At 48.9% G+C, this 21398-nt stretch overlaps 1 protein-coding gene across 15 annotated transcripts in view; it reads left to right on the plus strand.

Moving 5' to 3' along the window:
• The first annotated feature begins 16827 nt into the window (after nt 1-16827).
• The window catches only part of MICAL3 (microtubule associated monooxygenase, calponin and LIM domain containing 3), a 185340-nt gene continuing 180769 nt past the window's right edge, over nt 16828-21398 (plus strand). For all 15 annotated transcript variants that reach the window (XR_014297423.1, XM_082665676.1, XM_082665683.1 and 12 more), the window contains exon 1: nt 16828-16979. The gene's annotated coding sequence lies outside the window, so the exon portion shown is untranslated. The remainder of the gene's footprint in view (nt 16980-21398) is intronic.

The following is a 21398-nucleotide window of genomic DNA, read 5'->3' on the forward strand; positions in this document are numbered from 1 at the left end:
AGTGCTGGAAGGAAATGAGCTATCAAGTCATAAAAAGACATGAGAAGACTTCAATGCGTATTTAAGTTTCCCATCTCCAGATCCCATCACGTGGAGCTTTTAGGATTTTTACGACAGTGAAAATATTCTATATGATACCATTATGATGGGTACCTGTCACTGTAAATTTGTCCAAATCTATGGAATGGGCAACAAGAGTGAACCATAATGTAAACCACGGATTTGGGTGATAATGATGTGCCCATGTAGGCTCACCAGTTGAAACAACTGTACCACTCTGGTGGGGATGTAACTAATGTCAGTATGAATTTTATTCTTCTTAATTTTAAAATATTTATTTATTTATTTATCTATTTGGCTGCGCCAGGTCTTTGTCGTGTCACGCAGGATGTTTATTTGTGGCCTGCAGGATCTAGCTCCCTGACCAGGGAATCGAACCCGGGCCCCTGCATTGGGAGCGTGAAGTCTTAACCACTGGACCACCAGGGAAGTCCCAATAATGTCAATATGAATTTTAAAAGTTCATATCTTTGATCCAATATTCCACTTCTAGAACTCACTTGCAAGGAAATGTCAGTATAGGCAAGTTTTATGTAGAAAAAAATTTATTAGTTATATGCAATCAATAAGAATTGGAAATAACTCAAATATTCAATAAAGAAATGATGATACATTCATATGATGAAATATTGTATAGCATTAAAAGTAGTGTTTTTAAAGAAACGTAACGGAGGGGGGAAAATTTACACAAGTCTATTTTAAATGAAAAGTAGGATACAGTTATACATATATTCTTTGCTTTAGTCCATTCAGGCTGCTATAACAGAACATCACAGACTGGATGACTTACAAACAACAGAAATTTATTTCTCACAGTTTTCAAGGCTGGGAAGTCCAAGATCAAGACACCAGCAGATCCAGTGTCTGGTGAGGATTCATAGACATCCAACTTCTCACTGTGTCCTCACATGGCAGAAGGGGCAAGGGAGCGCTCGGTGTCTCCTTTACCATTCATGGCACTAATCCCATTCATGAAGACCCAGCCCTTATGATCTAATAACCTGCCAAAGGCCCCCATCTTCAAATCCCATCAGCTGGGGATTAGATTCCAAAATATGGATTTGGGGGGACACAAATATACAATCTATGGCAGTTTTAACTTAGTTTAAAGATAGAAAAAAGACTAGAAGGAAATAGGAATATTAATCATGATTTTGAGTGGTAGGATTACAGATGATTTTTATTCCTTTATGTTTCTATATATTTCAAGGCTTCTAAAATAAACTTTATTTCTTAAAAAAAATACATTGGAAATAAAATCAGTAAATGAGAGGTGGGAGAAATTATTAGTGATTCTGGACATCCTAGGAAGTTTTCCCTCATATCCACCTGGGCCAACCCCAGACAGCCTTGTGTCTTCAGCTATGGTGTCAAATAGAGCTAGGTGGGAGTTCCAGCTTTACCGTTTATGTAGCTGTGTAGCCTTGCACAGGTAAGTAACTTCTTTGTGTTTTTATGTTCTTAATTTATAAGACAGTGATGTAAAATCTCACAGGTTGACACAGGATTAAATGAAATAACCCATAAATATGCTACGCATATTGTCAGAGTTCCAAAAAAATGTGTTTCCTTCCCTTATTTTGGAATTGGAGCAAAACACCTGCAGATTTAGGTAGAACAGACATGGATGCAGAGTGGTGAGATGAAGGAGGGACTGCGGGTGACAAGCGGGACCACCTCTGAGCCGCACCGTGATCCTGGAGCTTCGCCCCTCGCATTAATGGCTACGGAAAGGAGAGGGACGCGACTCAAGGGGACGGCGGGATTAAGGGGACACCATCAGAGACAAGCAGGCGCCGCTTCTCTGAGAGTCGTCAGCCCTCCCCTGAGGGTGCTGGCTGGAGCCGGTCTGCTGTCGACCACACAGCTTGATGGATGTCGTACTGAAGCCAATGATGCTTGAAGACGAAATCATCGCTAAGGCTTCTTTCTGCTCCGATTATAATAAGCAAATGCTTATAGGAATTTATTCCGATCTATCCGGCCTTCCGTCTGACCTCCTCAGGGCTTGGCAGGTTGCTTTCCTGGGCAATCCAGGGCTCGTGAGGAGTGAGGGGAGGGGTCCCGACCCCAGCAGAGGCGCAGGCCTCTGGCAGCTCAGCACCCGGAGTCCCCGCCTGGAAGGGGCCCGGGAAGGGCCGGCATTTCCACCCTGACTTGCGGACCGAGGTGGGCCTGGAGGGGGCGAGGGAAGAGGCCGGGAGGAGGGGGAGGGGAGGAGGGGAGGGTCTGGTTGAGGCCGGAGAGGACATTCTGACGGTGCCGCCCGGGAAGCCCACATCCCAGAGCTCGCTGGGCCGTGCAGATGCCGGGAGGGCCCGGGGCGCGTCGCTGTGTCACCTCTGGGGCCGCGCCTGGTTTCCATAGCGACCGCGGAGCCGAGCGCGGAGGAGGCTGCGGCAGGAGCCGGCCTTCTCCGTCCGCCGCCGGACGCGCACCTCCGGCCCGGGAGCCGGGCGGGTGGAAGGGGCCTCGGGGTCGGCGCGGCTGTGCTCAGCTCGCGAGCGGCTGGAGTACCTGCACCTGCACCTGCACGTGCGCCGAGGACCGCCTGCCAGGAGGGCCCGCCCGTGAGTACCACCCAGTCCTCCTCGGGGAGCAGATCTCCGAACCACAAGGTCATCCGGTGTCTGGATTGATGCCTTTTAAAAATCACACCGTTAAATTGCATGTGGCCGCGAAGGCTTTTCCTTTCTGACATATTTGGGTCCTTGGAATTATTATTTCGTCTCCTTTTAAACGCGCCGCTCTCCTAACCGCAGCGGCGCCGTCTCGGTGCCTCCATTTCAGACAACGCCCCACCGTGCGGGTGCACCCCAAACCTATCCGAGAGGCCGCGGGGCTCAGATTCCCAGCCGCTTCCATCCAGTTCGCTCTATGTTCCTATCCCGCAATCAGAGAAGTACCTTCCCCGGGGCAAACGGCGGTTGCCAGCTGTCCTGGGCCAAGCCGCGTCCTTGCTGGCGAGCCCAAGGGAGCGCGCGCCTCCATCACCTCCGCAGCGAGGCGACCGCTCCCCCGGGGAGTCTCCTTCCCTCCAGCGGAGGCCGCGGCGCAGCCCGAGCCCAGAGACGGACGTGGCGCGTGTGACCGCACCAGAGGCCGCGGGGGCCGCCGCGCAGGTGCTTCTCTTGGAGAGCTCTGACAAAGGGTGTGAAGGTCAGCCCTTCCTGAAGCAAGGCAAGGGCCGAATGCCTTTCAGGGGACTGGCTTTGTTTAGAATCCGATGATTATGATTCCATGGTCAAATACTCTCTGTATATAAGTCCTCTCCTTGTCTGCCCATCCCTCCCCATTTCCTCCCCCACCCCCAAGAAAAAGTCTTTCTTGTTGGTCTGTTACTGTGATCAACTATTTAGAGGTTTCACTGTTATAAAGATTCCTCTCAAGGGAAGGGTGAAATCTTGTGAAATGAAAGATAAATGCAACGCTGAACCCCTGGGCCCCTGCAGTACTATTCAGGGGTTCTCAACCCTGCTTGCGTGTTGGAACACCTGGGGAGCTTAAAAAGTACTGGTGCCTGGCTGGGATCATTTTGTCATGTACAGAAATATCAAATCACTGTGTGGGGCACCAGGAGCTAACATAGTGTTGTAGGTCAGTTATACTTCAATTAATAAATAAATTAAAATAAAATACTGAAGTCTGGGCCCCATCTCCAGAGATTCTGGCTTAATAGGTCTGAGATACAGCCTGAACATTGGGATTAAGCTCCTACGTGATTCTAATGAGCTAAATTTGCAACCCACCATTCTAATCAATCAGGATGACATTTTTGCGGGTGAATTTGGTAATCGCTTATTCTCTCCAATGGTAGGGCAGGGTGTATATCTGTCAGGAATGTCTAGAACCTTTCCCCAGGGAAAGGGGGAGAGGAGATGCATGCTTGTGCAAGTCTGTAGGGTGAGAGCTGTGTCCTCCTGTAGGTGACGGACTTCATGTTAGTAGTTAGCAGAGGCATGTGCAAATCTCCCACCCGCTTCGAGGAGAATGGACACTTAGAAAGAAGAAGGGTTAGGAATGCGGTGGTCACCCTGAAGAAGGGAGAAGCAACCTAAGAACAGCTAAGAATTAGAAATGTTATCCTTTGCAGGCCTGAAACCCTTCAGCATGCCTTGAACTCCTCCTAAGTTTGAGGGGTTTCCTGAAGATCCAGGGCCAGGGTCAGCTCCTCTCTGCAGCTACTACTGACGACAGGGGGCACACCTGTTGGGACAGGTTCTTCCAAAACCTGCCTTCTAAGTTTACCTCACGAATACGCAGCGGGAGGCAAGAATCTGCGCTAGAAATTTAAACACACAAGAAAGTGTCGTGTACCAACCTGGGGCCAGAACGTCCCCAGTCAGCGCCTCCTAAGGCGCTTGCTTTAATTCTGGCTGAATTGGAACTTCCCTGGTGGTCCAGTGGTTAAGACTCTGCGCTCCCAATGCACGGGGTCCGGGTTCCATCCCTGGTCAGGGAACTAGATCCCACACGCCACGCCGTGCGGCCAAAAAAAGAAAATTAAATAAATCATAATTATAACTTTGGCTGAATAGCGATTGGTTGTGGTCCCCTTGATGGGTAGGCATAAGAGTACTGTCTCTTCTGAGACCCTTGGCAAGGCTTGGTCATTCACCTCGTCAATAGGCAAGAGAATTAAGACGCTATTTAAAGGTCATACAACCATCCGACACGGGACACAAAACTCATGTGCCAGGGCCACCTGGCTGGGCGGTGTCCCCAGGGTGACCGAGGCGCTCCCACGCTGCTGTCTGGAAGCACCCCCAGGTGCTGGCCTGACCTGGAGGAGCCCCTGCCCAGTGCCTGCGTCGCCCACACATTTTGTCTCTTTCTGGAGTGACCTGACCTCCTGAGACGATGCCTTCACTTGCCTAGACTGGGCCTCCTTCAGGTTCCCCCGTGTCCGCTTGGCCAAGCCAGGCTGTGGGCACACCTCACCCGCTGCTCTAGCCTCTCAGCTGGACTGGGGCTACTTTCAGCTGGTTCCGGGGGAAGGACGGCTCCTCGCTTCTGCTACCTCAGGCCCAAGCGCCCTTTCCCAGCACGGCATCTCAGAGCTGCTACACCTCATGGGCAGCCAGGCCAGGTCAAGCCTGCGAAGGCCGCCAGCCCCCTGGATGGCAGGCCGGAAACAGAGAAGCCGTGTCGCCCGCCCACCCGTGACCAGCAATATCTAGTCCCCGAAAAAGGGCAGTTGACATCACAGGCCACTGGGGGGAAATGTCCAGTTGATCTGGCTCATTCTACGTGTATCAGTTCATTCGGGGGATACTAGAGAGAGTGCAGTGGAAAATAAAACCCTATTTTACATGTTTTCAGACAGTGGATTATGACTCACCAGTGGGTCATGAAATCAATTTTGTGGGTCATGACCAGCATTTTAGAAAGAAGAAACAAGAAATTTACTCAGATAAGGAAATAAGAAAAAAATACATAGATAATGTTCCTCATTGACAGTAATCAAAAGTACACATCATAGCAACACTGTGACACTGTTTACCTCTTGCTGATGGGAGTAACAATTAAAAAAAATAACACCTAATGCTATTGAGGGTGCAGTAAAATTGCATTTTTTATTGTGGGTTGCATTGTAAATTGGTAAAATTTGGGGGAAATGCAACATGATAATAGGAAAAGCCATAAAAGTACTATACCCAGGAATTTTTCCTGGTGAAGCTATTTAATAAAGATTTTTAAAATTCTAAATACATGAAAGATATCCTCTACTGTGTTACTTGTAATAGAAAAAAATAGAAATATCTGAAATGTCCAACATTAGAGGAACAGTTTAAAAATTTTGTGGTACATCAATATAATGGAGTATTTTGCATTTTAACAAAAGCTTATATCCAGAGACATGTAGAGGGAAACAAGGAAAGACTTATGATAAAATGTACAATAGAATACAAAGTAGCAAGCACACCATGTTTGTAACTTTCAATAACCTTTGTGCCTGTGGAAGATAAATTCCCATGTTCAAGTTGCTAAAATGATGGGTTATTGTTTTAAAAATTGATTTGCTGTTGTATATAAAACCTGTCAGACTAGAAGAAATGAATGTACAGGAGAAGAAAAGCAATCCCAGAAATTATCATATTACAATGTAGATTGTCGTTTTCTTGGCCCTAAAAATCAGAAAAATCACGAGTCAAAATTATGTGGAATAACTTCATGCTGTGTGGATTTTTTCACTCTTGTTGTAAACCAGTGTCAATTTTGGTAAATTCCTTGCTTAAGGCAGGTAGTTTGTGAATATCTGTTGACCGACTGATCTTTTCGTTAGATTATTCACAATCTCAATCCTGGGAAAACTTGAATTTATCTCTAAAGAAGCATCAGAAATCTTAGTGGAAGTAAGACTTTCTCTTTAACTGTATATTATAAGGGAACTTTAATTTTTCCATCATAGGGAGCACGTCTTTGGGAACTTTCCCGCCATTCAAAGAATTATAAGAATATTTTAAGTAGGTCACAGCTCTGAAGGGAGAGATAAGGGGTGTAATGGACAGGGGTCTGGGGAAACCTTGTTAGAAATTTGCCTAGTGTGGTTGTTTACATGATTTATTTGAGTTGGGAAAGAGGGGAAGTGAGGGGTGGGTTCAAAACCAGCAACTTGGGACACCTGTTCTCTGGAATTTTCAGACCAACTGGCCGGGCATATAACTCCTGGGGCCCTCTTACCTTTGGGTTTTCTGTGTAACCTCGAGATAAACATTTAGTGTCTCTGTGTGTTCATCGTCCTCAAGAGGAATGGAAACTCTTGTTCTCTTCCCTCCAAAGGCATGTTCAGTGGAAGGTTTAGATTTTATGCGTATCTACGTGCCCCTTACGCCCCTCCCCTGAGGGTGTCTGCGTTTTCTGATAGACCTTCCAGGAACAGCACGCCAGGACACAGGAGGGGACAGAGTTATGGGGGAAACCCCATAAACAAAAGTGTGTGAGAGACACAGAGAGAAAACCTCGTCGTTGGGTCCACTCAGAAGCCCAGGATCAAACTCTCAGCAGCTCTGTGACGTGAGTGTCATCTTCCCCTTTTTCTGATCTGGAGAGGTTTCCTGCAATTCAGAGACACTAATGTGATCAGGGTTTTTCTGCAGAAACCAAGGAAGTGGGGATTTGGGCTCGTTTTACTCTCATGACAAAACGCACACTCTTGCCTGCCTCCAAGCCAGACGACTTGGGTTCACGTTCTGAGTGTGGCTCTCGTTATCTATGTGTCCTCGGGCAAGTTTTCTTTAACTTCTCTGAAGCTCAATTACCTTATATTAAAATAGGGATAATAATGACAAAATGAGGTTATTAAGATGGTTAGAACTTATACCTTTTGGGGGTTTTTGGTTGCCAACATGGCAAGTAGACTCTAGGGCTAACTTTGGGGAAGGATGGAGGACATTTACTGGAAGAATATGAATTGACTCACACAACGGAAAGAAAAGTGAACAGCCAGGTCTCGGGAAGGATAAGACCCAGGGCAGCTAAGGGGGTTGAGAGAGCAGAGAGATAGATACCAGTTTCCTTCCTTAGGGTATTTGCGATGGGATGAATCAGTCCGTTATTTTCAGTTCTTGTGCCTTTCTGCTTAACACTCAAGTCCCAGGGAGAGAAGTCAGCCTGGCCGGCTCAGGGTGCCTCGTGACATGCCCGCCCACAAAAGAACTTGTGGGTACTGTTACCCCGCGAGAGTGCCCGCACGCCGGGCTGGCAAGAGCCCCAGACGCCCCCGTCCCCCCGGAGCTAGCGCGTCAAGCGCCCCAGCCCTGGACCAGGCACAAAGGAATAGCCCATGAGCTCTTGCTGGTGGCAGTCCTCAGGCCAGCAGCTGTGGACCCCAAACCGCGGGGCCTAGCGCTCTCCCCATGTGTCAGGCTGTGGCGCACTGGGAGATGGCATTTGAACAATGCCTGCGGTTGCACCCTGAGGTGCCCCTGCAGGAGGTGGGCCCGCCACCCACCCCCACCCCAACCCCACCCCGGCAGGCTGAGGCGTCAACCCCCTAGGGCGGCTCTGCCCTGGCCTGGCCCCCGACAGGCAGGCAGGGGAGGGGAGTCAGCTGTCGCCCTGCCCCCGCTGTCGCCTCAGGGCTTTCATTTTCATGGTCAGGAGTTATCTTCTAGATAAGGTTGGGGGCATCTGGCCCAAGGGGCCTAGACTATTTATAGGTTTCCCCTCTGTGATTTTGCTGTGACTAGCGTCTGAGGGTGCGCCATGGTGATGTGTCTAGGCTGGGTTTCCAAGCAGAAGGCCGTATATAGAGAGAGACATGGATGCTCTTCTCATTCCCTTTCTCTTTTCCTTTTTTTTTTTTTGCCGTGGGGTGGGGCGGTGGGGAGAGGCTGGTGGTGGTGGGTTGGGCTATTATGTTAAAATCGTACATATTTTTTCATTACAAAAGTAGGTTCCACAGTCCATTCTTTCCTGAAATGAAAGAGCACAAATGAGCAAAACTAAGGTAATCTAAAAGCCCCCCCACCCAATCCCTCTCTTCACTGAGATGGCAGCATGTTCATATTTACCCTTTCAAATTCCCTTTCCTTCTAACCCTTCAACCTACCTCTGCCTGGGGCAGGGAGGTGGTCCTTCAGGAGGACCTCTGCTTGTTCTCTGCATGTGGGAACGGGGACGAGTTAGAGAGGCTCAACTCCTGGAACACCTCTCTCTCTCTTTCTTTTGAGGGCCCACTCAAATAGCCCCTTCTCCACAAAACTTTCCCTGACCTCTTTTTTTTTAATGAATTTATTGATTGATTGATTTTTGGCTGCACTGGGTCTTCGTTGCCGCGCGCGGGCTTTCTCTAGTTGCAGCGAGCAGGGGCTACTCTTCGTTGCGGTGCGTGGGCTTCTCATTGCGGTGGCTTCTCTTGTTGCAGAGCATGGGCTCTAGGCACGCGGGCTTCAGTAGTTGTGGCACACGGGCTCAGTAGCTGTGGCACGCGGGCTCAGTGCTCACGGGCTCAGTAGTTGTGGCACACGGGCTCAGTAGTTGTGGCTCGCGGGCTCTAGAGCGCAGGCTCAGTAGTTGTGGCGCACGGGCTTAGTGGCTCCACGGCATGTGGAATCTTCCCGGACCAGGGCTCAAACTCGTGTCCCCTGCATTGGCAGGCGGATTCTCAACCACTGTGCCACCAGGGAAGCCCTCTCTGAGCTCTTGAATGGGAGCCTTCTCACTCTCACGAGATAGCAATTTCCACCTGGCAAAGACCCTTTTCTATGCATGTCTCACTTTCCCTGTCCCACTGTCAGCTCCTTGAGGGCAGACCCCATGTCCTGTTGATCTGGGGATGCTCTCAGTGCCCAGACAAGTGCCTTGTCCATCGTAGACACTCGTGATGATTGAATGCGAAGGAATCAGAGGCCGAAATCAAACAGAAGTTCCATGATCTCAAATAGGAGCAAAGGGGATTTGGGGTCCTGCATGTGCCCTTACTAGGCCCCAGGCAAAGGCAGATTTGACATCTTTTCCTTTCCCATAAAAGACAGATGCACTTGGATGTGTTTTCCTCTTAAACCTGAAAACACTGACTTGTGTGCCAGTGGTCTCGAATGTGTCAGCTCCATTCTGAGGCTTTATCAGAGCATTGTCTGTTATTATCAGATTCCTACACGTACAGTGTCATGTGCTGTCTCCTCTCTCCCTCCACTCCTTTCTTTTCATTCTTTTCTCTTTCACAATTGAAAACAGAGCTGTGTGAAACAAGTCATATTCAAATATAACCCAGCTGGGCCGAGCTTGACCTTTGCCTCATGCACTATTGAAGCTGATGTTTTTATTTTTAAGAGCATGTGTTTGAGCCCCAGAGGAAAGACAGACTGGAAGGACAGAGAGCTTCTTTCGCTCCTCACTGGGGAAGGGGCCAGTCACTCGGCGAGTTTGTTTCAGTTCTGCAGCCGGGTAGCCTTCAGTCCTGTCTGATGGTAGGTGGAGCCCCAAGGCCTGTGTTCAGAGAAATATATATATATATTTCTATACACATTACGCCTATACATGAATACGTATATCTATTTATTTATTTATTTTGGTAAATTTTTCTTAGTTGTGGCTGTATATGAAGATATAAGTCCGGAAAAACCCTGTTCACAAATTTTCTGTTTCCTCGAGGCTTTCCAGCGCTTGGTGTGGCTTCGCTTAGGGAAGCGTCTTCCTGCGCGTTACAACAGGGCTCCAGGAAACTCTCTTTTGGTCATGATTACAATGTGGTGGTTCTAGATTTTATTTTGCAGTGGCTTTGGTGACTAGAGGTATCTTCCATAGACTCCCATCTTGATTTTGCTCACTTGTACTTACACAGAATTTCTGGCTACTACAGAATGTACATACCAGTGAGTTAGGGGAGACACCTCTCAATGTTTTGTCATTGTATTATGAAAAATTGATGCAGAAGTAGCTTTGGAATTTTGTCAAGTTGCATTTAAATTTCCTTTCTCCTGGCAGGGTGAAACTTGCAACCCAATCAAGGAATTAGTTAGAAAGATTTAGTTGGAAGATTTCTGATTTTTTTACCTGTTAGCCTAAGGATAAACCCCAGAACCCAGGATGTCTTCCAGCTCTGGGACATCCCAGTCCACGATCCTCTTAGCTTCTCTGCAGAAGACTGGGTTGCTTTCACATCAGCCCACAGTATAGAAGAGGGGCAGGACAACGAGCTTTTCGGACCTTTGTGTCTTCAGTAGGTCCACATGACAACGGATGTAGCCCAGGAATCCAATTGTACCACCCTGTTCCTCCCTCTTGACTCTCTCATGCTACGGGTGGATGGGGTGGGCTTCTGAGCCCATCCAGGCATGCTGGGGCCTTCAGTCTCCACGTAGCTTGGCTTTACCTTGGATCTGAACACCCCTGGCGTCATGATAAACTGAACTAGTGGCAGTAATGGGTGTGATGTTTAGAATGCTTGGATTGAATGGACTGAGTTCCTATTGGACCATGGAATCCATCCACAGGCAGTGTTTCATTCAGCATTCTTTGCTTGTGACAGAAAGCTGACCAAAGCTGGTTTAAGTTTAAAAAAAAAGAAAAGAAAGAAAAAAAAAGAAGGAATGTATCGTTTCACACACTGGCTTCCTGTGAGGCTTGAGTCAGGGCTTACAGATTTGACCAGACCTAGCTTCTCTCTCTGTTTCTCAACTCCACTCCTTCTGATGCAGTCTCTACCTCATGGCCCAAAATGGCTGCCAGCAGCTCCCAGAGCTATCTGCATCCCACATCAAGTCCAGAGTGGGATTGTGCTCAATCCTGACCAAACCACACTGGGAATGGGGGAGGGGTAAATTCTTCAATGGTAAATTAGGCTACTGATGGCCAGAGAGGAGGAGATCCTGTGGAGGCAACCACTAAGCAAAAACAAAGTCAAGGGACAAGAAGTTAGGCAGGAGTTGAGAATAATATTGGGTGGATTAGCTACTCAGTATGGAGGATGCCCCGTCACAGAACTGGGTGTTGTTGAAGAAATGAGATTTTCGTATTAGGCAGTGCTAAATATAGATCAGGACTGATCTCCTTTTATAGCTAAAAAAGTTTCTGTGTAAGGATTTGTTACCAATTTCACAGTTGTAATTTATGGTGTATGTGCTGTTTTGAGCCATCTGTTCCACTACCTTCTTTTACTGGTTCAGGTGACATGGCCCTGGGTTTGTCTAGTTATTTGAGCAGATTTTACTCTGATCTCTACATCAGTTCTCAGGGATTTGGGAGAGGAGCGGTTGAATGGGGAAAAAGGAAACACTCATTTTGCTGTTAAGTTCCAGGGGACTTGGAAGGAAAGATACATATTTATTACCTTGATGGATTAAAAATACACTATGATAAAACAACAAGATATTGTTTTTCATCTGTCAAATGGCAAGGATTACAAAAGAAATCTTGAGGGCTGGTGAGGGTTCAGAGAAATAGCTACATCACACATTGCTGGTGGGAACGTAACTGGTGTAAACTTCCTAAAAGACCATTTGGCAATATATGTGAGACATTTAAAAAATGTACGTGCATTTTGACCAAGCAATTCTATTTTTAGAATTATTAGGAACTAATCATAAAAATATATAAACATTTACATATATGGATAATCCTTGAAGTTACATATAATAATGAAGAATTGGAAATAATCTTAATGAGTAAAAACAGAATCTTGGTTAAGTAAGTTAAGGTATAACCATAGGATGCAGCCATTTAAAATCATGTTTTAGAATAATCTACATGGCATGGGAAAATTCCTGGTCTTGTTAAGGAGAAAAGTAGATTGCAAAGCAGTTTGATCAATTTTTTTTTTTTTTTTTTTTGGCTGCATTGGGTCTTCGTTTCTGTGCGCGGGCTGTCTCTAGTTGCAGCGAGCGGGGGCTACTCTTTGTTGCGGTGCGCGGGCTTCTCATTGCGGTGGCTTCTCTTGTTGCGGAGCATGGGCTCGAGGCGCGCGGGCTTCAGTAGTTGTAGCATGCAGGCTCAGTAGTTGTGGCTTGCGGGCTCTCGAGTGCAGGCTCAGTAGTTGTGGCACACGAGCTTAGATGCTCCGTGGCATGTGGGATCTTCCTGGACCAGGGCTTGAACCCGTGTGCCCTGAACTGGCAGGTGGATTCTTAACCACTGTGCCACCAGGGAAGCCCCTGATCAATTTTTATTTATTTATTGGGCTGTCCTGGGTCTTAGTTGCAGCACACAGGATCTAGTTCCCCAGCCAAGGATCGAACCTGTGACCCCTGCAGTCTTAACCACTGGACCGCCAGGGAAGTCCCTGATAAATTTTGTTTTTAAAAAAGATACGTACAAGGGGACTTCCCTGGCAGTCCAGTGGCTAAGACTGCAGAGTGAACGGGTTAGATCCCTGGTGGGGTAAAGGCACTGCCAAAAAAAAAAAAAAAAAAAAAGATACATACAAAAAAAGAAGATACATACACATGTACACACAAAAAAGTACAGGAAAAAGCATATATCAAAATTATAAGGGACTTCCGTGGTGGCGCAGTGGTTAAGAATCTGCCTGCTAATACAGGGGACACGGGTTCGAGCCCTGGTCTGGGAAGATCCACACGAGCAGAGCAAGTAAGCCCGTGCGCCACAACTATTGAGCCTGCACTCTGGAGCCCCCGAGCCACAACTACTGAGCCTGCATGCCACAACTACTGAGCCTGCGCTCTAGAGCCCGTGAACCACAACTACTGAGCCTGCGCGCCCTAGAGCCTGTGCTCTGCAACAAGAGAAGCCACCGCAATGAGAAGCCTGCGCACCGCAACCAAGAGTTGCCCCCGCTCGCCGCAACTAGAGAAAAGCCTGCGTGCAGCAATGAAGACCCAGTGCAGCCAAAAATAAATAAATAAATAAATAAATTTAAATAAAAAAAATTATTAAAAAAAAACAACAGGGGCTTCCCTGGTGGCGCAGTGGTTGAGAGTCCAGCTGTCGATGCAGGGGACACGGGTTCGTGCCCCGGTCCGGGAAGACCCCCACATGCCGCAGAGCAGCTGGGCCCATGAGCCATGGCCGCTGAGCCTGCGCGTCCGGAGCCTGTGCTCCGCGATGGGAGAGGCCACAGCAGTGAGAGGCCCGCGTACTGCAAAAAAACCACAAAAATCAAAACAAAATTGTAACAGAGATATGCCAGTAAGAGGAATGGCTAAATTTTATTTTATTTATTTTTGTACTTTTCTCTATTAAAAAATTCTAAATGATGTGCATGTTTTACTTTGGAAATCAGAAATTTTCTTTTTCTTAAAAGGAAGACCACACCACAGTGCTTCCAATGGCCAGATTATGGACTGGCATCCTCCTCCCTGCTGTTTGGTTCGTGTCCAGTTATTTCTGGGTATCCTCTGTCTCTCCACCTTCCTCCCGAGCACGCACGCCCTCTCCCCACCCCAGCCCTCTCCCAGAACTCAGTCCTGTGCTCGTCCTGCTCTAGGGCAGGGGCGTTCCGACATGCGCTTGTATGTTTAGCTGGGGATGGAACCTCGGCACACGCCTCTGAGGAGCTGATCCGATCCACTCCGTACCAAGGGGGTCTGATGTTTTCCACACTCATCCAGCCCGTAGGTACAGGCTTCATGGGCGATCCATCAGGACAACCTCACACAACCTGACAGTTGTTTGCTCACAGTAGGTGCCCAAGAAATGCTTGTGCTCTCTGGGGATGAGGAAAGACAGGAGAGCTATGGGAGTGAAATTAACTGGATGGACTAGGACTGGGCCAGGCAGAGAGAGCGACTTGGAAATACTTGGCTTCAGGATGGCCGTCTTCTCGATCAATATTAAAAGTTCACTGGCTCCCAGGCCATTTGGCTGGCATGTCCATCCCTGGGGGGCATTTCAGCAGCTTAAAAAGAAGGAAATCATTAGCCCAGCTTGTGTTTTCAGGCCGCATCACGACTGTCAGTGGAGCAGGGTATTTCACTAAATGGCAAATTAGAAAGTTCCCCGAATTGGGGGCAGCAACCCTGCACGTAGAAGCCCCTTCCTCATGGGCGTGGGGCTGATTCTGTCTCCAGGCAGAATCAGTTGGGGGCTGTTTTTGTTGCCCTTTGCTATTGAATTTGCCAGATGTGTCAAAGACGTGATCTCACTGACGAAGTACAACCAATAAACCAGTGAAGTGTAATGCACGGTGCTTCTCACCGTCCGTCCTTCCTGGCTGGCTTTGCCCACTGTGAGCACTGGCTGTACCAGGCTCCTGGTCCCACAGTTTGCTATTTTGTATTTGTTCCCTTTTTGCTTATAATGGCTCTCTACTTGTTACATATAAAAAGGCTGTGTTCCCTCAGGGAGCAGGTGTTGCAGGGGGAAAATCCTCAACTTGGAAAACCAGAGGCCTTATTCACCAGTGTTGTTACAGCAGCCAAATGCATCGGCCTACACGCAGCTTCGGCTGTAACAAACTGCTCCTAACCGTCCTGATGTGATTGTTTTGAGGCTGAAATGATACAGGTATAGAGATCAATGTAAAACACGATGTAGGTGTATCACATTATCTTTTGTACAGAATGCAGTTGGTTCTTAAGAAATAGGAGATAGCGTTGCATTGTGGGGGCTGTGAAGGTAGGCACTGGAGTTAGGCCCCGACTTCGTGCACTTGGGCAAGTCAGCTCTCCAAGTCTGCCTGAGGCTGAAATGAAAGCACTTCCAAACAGTACCCAGCACATGGTAAGCATTTAATAAATGTAAGCAGCTGCCGCTGTTGCTACTGTCCATGAAGGAGAGAGGTATATATGTCAATAAAAATTGCATAGTAGGGCAGAAAATCAGGGTTTGGGGAGCACAAAGTAGAAGTGGGAACTCTATAAGCCAGCAGCTTCTGTTCATCTGTCTGGGAAGGCTTCATGGAGGAACTGGACTTTCTAGAACTCTTTGCATCATAGTTGGAAGATGACTTGTCTGGCTGGGGAGTGGAGCTACTAAGGGTGCCCCAAACACCTGATACAATTTGGAAGAGGGTTGAGCGGGTGCAGGGTGAGCAGCTGATGGGAGGTTGAAAAGTTCTGAAAAAGGGAGGTGGAGTTGGCCTTAGGCTTGGTACCAAAATGTAGGCCTGCTGCCTGTGTAAAGCTCTAAAACAGAGCAGGTGGGACCCTTACAGGACATGTTGAAGTCTTGAATTTGACAGGCAGTGAGACTGAGAGCCTCACGGGCCTTGCAGAGTTCAATGGCTGCTGCAGACCTGAGGTAGTGACCAGCACTTTGGCAACTCTGATGATGCCTGACCAGCAAGACTTGTTGCTGAAGCCAGGGATTCTGGACAGTTCAACAGGCGAATGAATTATTAATTGAAGCTTTGTCTGATTACATGGAGGAAGAGAGAAGAGGAGGAGGTGACTCTTGGAAGAGTATAAATTATTGGGGAGAATGTGGTTCTCCACATAGAAGAAGAATGCTCTGCTTTAAGAAAGGGACCCAGAAAGGATATTGACTTTGTCTTGACAAAAGGTGAGGTTAATACCGTCTATATCAAGGAACTGGTGTCAACTTTCAACTTTGGTTGAAAGAAAGTCTACTCATTTTCAAGCAAAGCTCTTTAGGAAGATGCCCCAATTTGAAGCACATATGTAAATATTGCTAATCCCATGCAAAGGCTCATAGGCTCGCAAAGTATGAGAAGGACCATCAGAGATCAGTTCTAGTCCAATGTCCTCATTGGATTAGATAACTGAGGCCAAGATGGAGTAACCTACCGAAAGGCACACACAGATATCTGCTTCAGTTCTCTCCATATTTTCTTTTCGCTCTCTAATCCCGAAACTTGAGGATCCCCAGTCTCTTTGTTTCCCTTTTTGATAGGATCAGAAAGAAAATTCCAGTTGTGTTGTGCGGCGGCTACTGAGCGCAACGAATACGTGCCCTTTAATCGCACCCTCTCTCCTCCCCATCTGGCCTGCTTTGATGTGCCCACCGTCCTTTTCCATTGGCCATTTCGCGCGGTTCCTCGCCCCCTTCTAAGGTTATCAACCAATCAGCTTCTCCCTGGACCCTCGGGGCGGGCTTTGAGGAATGTACCACTGGACCCGCGGGGAAGGGGTGGAGAGGAGGAAGGGTGTGGCGGCGGCTCCTTTCCTTACCTTCTGCTTAGAACTATGAGCTTCTGGCAAAGTCTGAGCCTACGGGTAGCGACGGCGTCCCTGGGGATAGGAGGCAGAGCGGGTTCCGGAGGCGCGGTGATGTCGGCGCCCCGAGGCCGGGGTCCGGTGGTCGCGCCCCGGGGGCTGCAGCCCCGCCCTCACATGTGCCCGCCCCGCCCGGCGGCAGCGCTGCTACCTCAGCAGCCGCCGCGGTGCAGCCCGCGCGGGACGGCGAGCGCTGAGGAGCGGCCGTGGGGTGAGGCGCTGGCTGCAGCGGGGTCGCCGCGGGGCTGGGGCGCCGGACGCCGCGGCCGTAGGGTCGAGGGGCCGAGGTGCGGGACTGCGGGCTGCTGCCAGGACGCCGGCGCACTGAGGCATGCGGCGGAGGTGAGACGGGCTCTGGACCGGGCCGGGACCCGTGCGGGCCGGGCGCCTCCCTCTGGCCGCCGCGGCCCCGGAGCAGACGGCGGGCCCGGGTCCAGGGCGGCGGGCGGCGGGCGGGAGGCTCGGCGCGCTTGCCGTGGGCGCTGTCCGAGGCCGGGCACGAGGAGACCCGCAGGCCGCCCGCGAGTCCGCGAGCGGACGCGCCGCTGAGAAGCCGCGCCGGGGAGCGCGGGCGCGGCGGGGCCTTGACCACTCGTTTTTCCCGTGGCCCCCGTCCCCTCAGGTCCCCACGTGTCCCCCATCCTGTGTCCCCCTTGTCCCTCCTTTCCTCCAGGTCCTCCCATGTCCCCCATTCCCCTTCTCCTCGTCCCCTCGTCTCTCCGTGCCCCCCATCCCCCCGTGTCCCCCATCCACCCGTGTTCCCATCTCCCCGTGTCCCGATCCCCGCCGTGTTCCTCCATCCCCCCTGTGCCCCTGTCCCCCCGTGTCCCCCCGTCCCCTATGTGCCCCTGTCCCCCGTGTCCCCCATGCCCTGTGTCCCCCATCCCCTGTGTCTGCCATCCCCCCGTGACCCCATTCCCCTGTGACCGCCGTCCCCCGTGTCCCCATCCCCTCGTGGTCCCCCATCTCCCGTGTGCCCCTGTCCGCCTGTGTCCCCCCGTGTCCCCTCGTCCCCTAAGGCGCACGGACCGCCCTCGTCTCCCGATTCCCCTCCGCACTCAGTTCAGGGAAAGCGTCCCCAGCCCTGCACCCCGCGTGTGAGGTCTAAGGTGGCTCCTTACCGCAGGCAGCATTGACCGCCGACATCAGGGCTTAGTGCCGAGAGATGGAGGTGTCTTAGGAGCAGTGTTTCTTCAAGGCTTACCACCTTCTCATCTTCTGGGTTGTGGATGGAGGGATGGCGTGTAAACTTTGCAAGTCCCATCCGTGTGACAGTTTGCCAGGGAGACAGTCGTTTGGATCGCACCCCAGGGTGCGGATGAGGCGGGTGTTGTAGGGAGCAGGACCCTTCAGTTGCGGGGCCAGCAGGAGGGCTGTGTGCGTCACCACCTGGCCACACAGATGCCAGTTCCTTGTTTCGGTGGCTGTCCTGTAAGCACATCTGTAAGGGTCGCTCAAGAGGATAGCATAGGGACCTCCCTGGCGGTCCCGTGGGTAAGACTCCGCGCTCCCAATGCCGGAGGTGCGGTCCCTGCTCGGGGAGCTAGATCCCGCGTGCCGTTTGGTGCGGCCTAAGGGATAAAAAAGAGGCTAGTATGAATTTCTTATTTGATCTTCAAACGGACTTGGTCAGAAACTTGACTCAGGCTGTTGTGGCCCTACAGTGAATGCTTCTTGTGCTCCAGGTTTTAAAAAATTTTTAACTTTTTGGATAGTATGTTAAATACCATGAGTTAATTCTAGAATTATAGGAGAAACAGGGTTTAGATGTTCCTCTTGCAAAGAATCTTTGGGAACTTGGACCTGGTTCCTAGCTAAGCCTCCTTTTTGTGTTCACAGCACTAACCTTTGAAATGTCTGGAACTTGACTGCTTGGTTGTGAGGGTTTTTTCCCCACCTGGGATGGTCCAGGTGACTGCTGTTTCCTGGTGTTCTAGGTGTTGGGAAGAAAATGGGCTTTGGAGTAATGTACACCAAGTATTGAGTGCAATGCCTGACACACAGTAGATGTTTAACAACCATGAATGATGTTCTTCTTTCCTGTCTGGTTTTGGGAGACCCATGGATGATGAAATCAGATGCAGTCTTGTTTGCGTGCTCGCTTCTTAAGTTAGGACTAGTCCCCCAACCTCCCCACTCCTCTTCCCATCCCAACCCCTAGCTCTCACACCAAAATTTTTATGGTACATTAAAAATGAAACTCAAACCTCCAGACCTAGAAGTAAATATCAAACAAGAAAAAATTGAGCTCTTCCTTCCAGCTCATGTGTGCATTTTTTCAGAAAGGATGGTGTACACCGTGGAAGAGGTCTTACACTGCTCACACAGGTGAATAAATGGTCAGAGTGGACCCTTTCTTGGGTCTGTTGAGAAGTCCTGTGGGTAAGGATTTTGGTTGTCGTTGGTTTAACCTGTCCGGGCGGAACCATAAACTCTTCCTAATTTCTCCTGGCATCGGGATGTAAGAAATGGCCCAGAGTGAGTGACACCTGACCAGCAGGCAGGGCACAGTCCTAGATTTGTGGGCTCTGCCTCTGAACTGGGGTTTACATGTACCCCTTCCTGCTTGTACCAGGCTCCATGCGACCAGATTAAAAGGCTGTCAAACCCAATGTTCTTGAAAGAGTAAGTAGCACCATGGTTTATGTATGTCCCATAATATTGGGAGTCACATTTTAATAATAATCGTACTCTGGATTTATTTATTTCTTTTCTTTGAAGAAGTGAAAGCTTTTTCATCGTCTGTTATCATTGATTTGTTTTTGTCTCTGAGGTCATCAAGTTTAGTGCAGTGTGTTTTTCCTACCTTATAGATGAAGAAATGGAGGTGATGTGATTTGTTCTAAGTAGTGAGTTGATGCCTGAATTGGGCTTCAACTGAGTTTTCCTTCTTATGGAATTTCTTTCTTTTTTTTTTTTTAAACATCTTTATTGGAGTATAATTGCTTTACAGTGGTGTGTTAGTTTCTGCTTTATAACAAAATGAATCAGCTATACGTATACATATATCCCCATATTCCCTCCCTCTTGCGTCTCCCTCCCACCCTCCCTATCCCACACCTCTAGATGGTCACAAAGCACCGAGCTGATCTCCCTGTGCTATGCGGCTGCTTCCCACTAGCTATCTATTTTATGTTTGGTAGTGTATATAAGTCCATGCCACTCTCTCACTTCGTCCTAGCTTACCCTTCCCCCTCCCGGTGTCCTCAAGTCCATTCTCTACGTCTGTGTCTTTGTTCCTGTCCTGCCCCTAGATTCTTTTTTTTTTTTTTTTTTTTAGATTCCATATATATGTGTTAGCATATGGTATTTGTTTTTCTCTTTCTCACTTACTTCACTCTGTAGGACAGACTCTAGGTCCACCCACCTCACTACAAATAACTCAATTTCATTTCTGTTTATGGCTGAGTCGTATTCTATTGTATATGTGCCACATCTTCTTCATCCATTCATCTGTCGATGGACACTTAGGTTGCTTCCATGTGGCATTTCACTGATTCGTTTGTAGGGGAAAAAAAACCTCTGTTTTTGGAACCTGGAAAACTTAAAGACACCAGACCATTGTGCTTTTTAGATTACTGGATAGCTAAGAATAGTTAGCATTTGTTGGGTGCTTATGTGTGGGAGCCTATGCCATCACCTCATTTCTTCCCCACGACAGTGTACAAGGTGGGACGTTTATTTTCCCTGGTTTTACATGAACAAGGGTTTGGTGAGACCCAGGTCAAGGCAGTGACAGAAAGCGGGGCTGGCACTCAAAGCTGGGCTGATTCTGAAGTGTGTGCTCCTAACCTGCATGCTTTAGTGGAGACTGGGGAGCAGACGGCAGAGTCCCTGACACCTGTTGCTGCTGCTTCTCTGGGTCTGATGGGCTGTGGTTTTACAGGGGCTTTAGTTTTCTTCCTTTCTTTTTTTTTTTTAAATAAATTTATTTATTTTTGACTGCGTTGGGTCTTTGTTGCTGCACGGGCTTTCTCTCGTTGCGGTGAGCGGGGACTACTCTTCGTGGCGGTGCATGGGCTTCTCATTGCGGTGGCTTCTCTTGTTGCGGAGCACGGGCTCTAGGCGCGAGGACTTCAGTAGTTGTGGCATGCGGGCTCAGCAGTTGTGGCTCACGGGCTCTAGAGCGCAGGCTCAGTAGTTGTGGTGCACGGGCTTAGTTGCTCCGCGGCATGTGGGATCTTCCTGGACCAAGGGCTCGAACCCTGTCCCCTGCATTGGCAGGCGGACTCTTAACCACTGTGCTACCAGGGAGGTCCCTGGGGGCTTTATTTTTCATTGAAGTAGAATAGTAGAAAAGATTCTGGGCTTTTCTTAGACCAGAAGCATTCTTTAGACAGATCATTAGTTTAGGAAAAATAGAGCTGAAAACGATCTTTACTTGGAGAGTGTGAAATATTTAATGAGGCCAGATGGGGAGAATAGGGATAGAGAGAATTGAAATGGTTTGTGGACGGAGGAAATTTGTGATATTCTAACCCAGGGGACACCTTTAGTACACAGGCTTTTTAACTTAAGTGGCAGGTTGAAATTGTAAACCTGGAGGCATGGCACTTGGGCTAGAATCTGTGCAGTAAATAAGGCTCTCAGTTTCTGCTTTAGATGGCAGAGTTGAAAATCTGATTCTTCTTTGGTCTTTAACTTCCACAAATAATGCGGTACATTGTGGGAATGGTGGGGATATTGTTGGGAAATTCACCTAAACTGTCCATGGACTTCCCCTTCCTCCAGCCACCCCTTCTGTCACCTTTGGTTCCACTT

Source organism: Grampus griseus (assembly GCF_964374135.1).
Source record: "Grampus griseus genome assembly, chromosome: 11".
Lineage (NCBI taxonomy): Eukaryota > Metazoa > Chordata > Mammalia > Artiodactyla > Delphinidae > Grampus > Grampus griseus.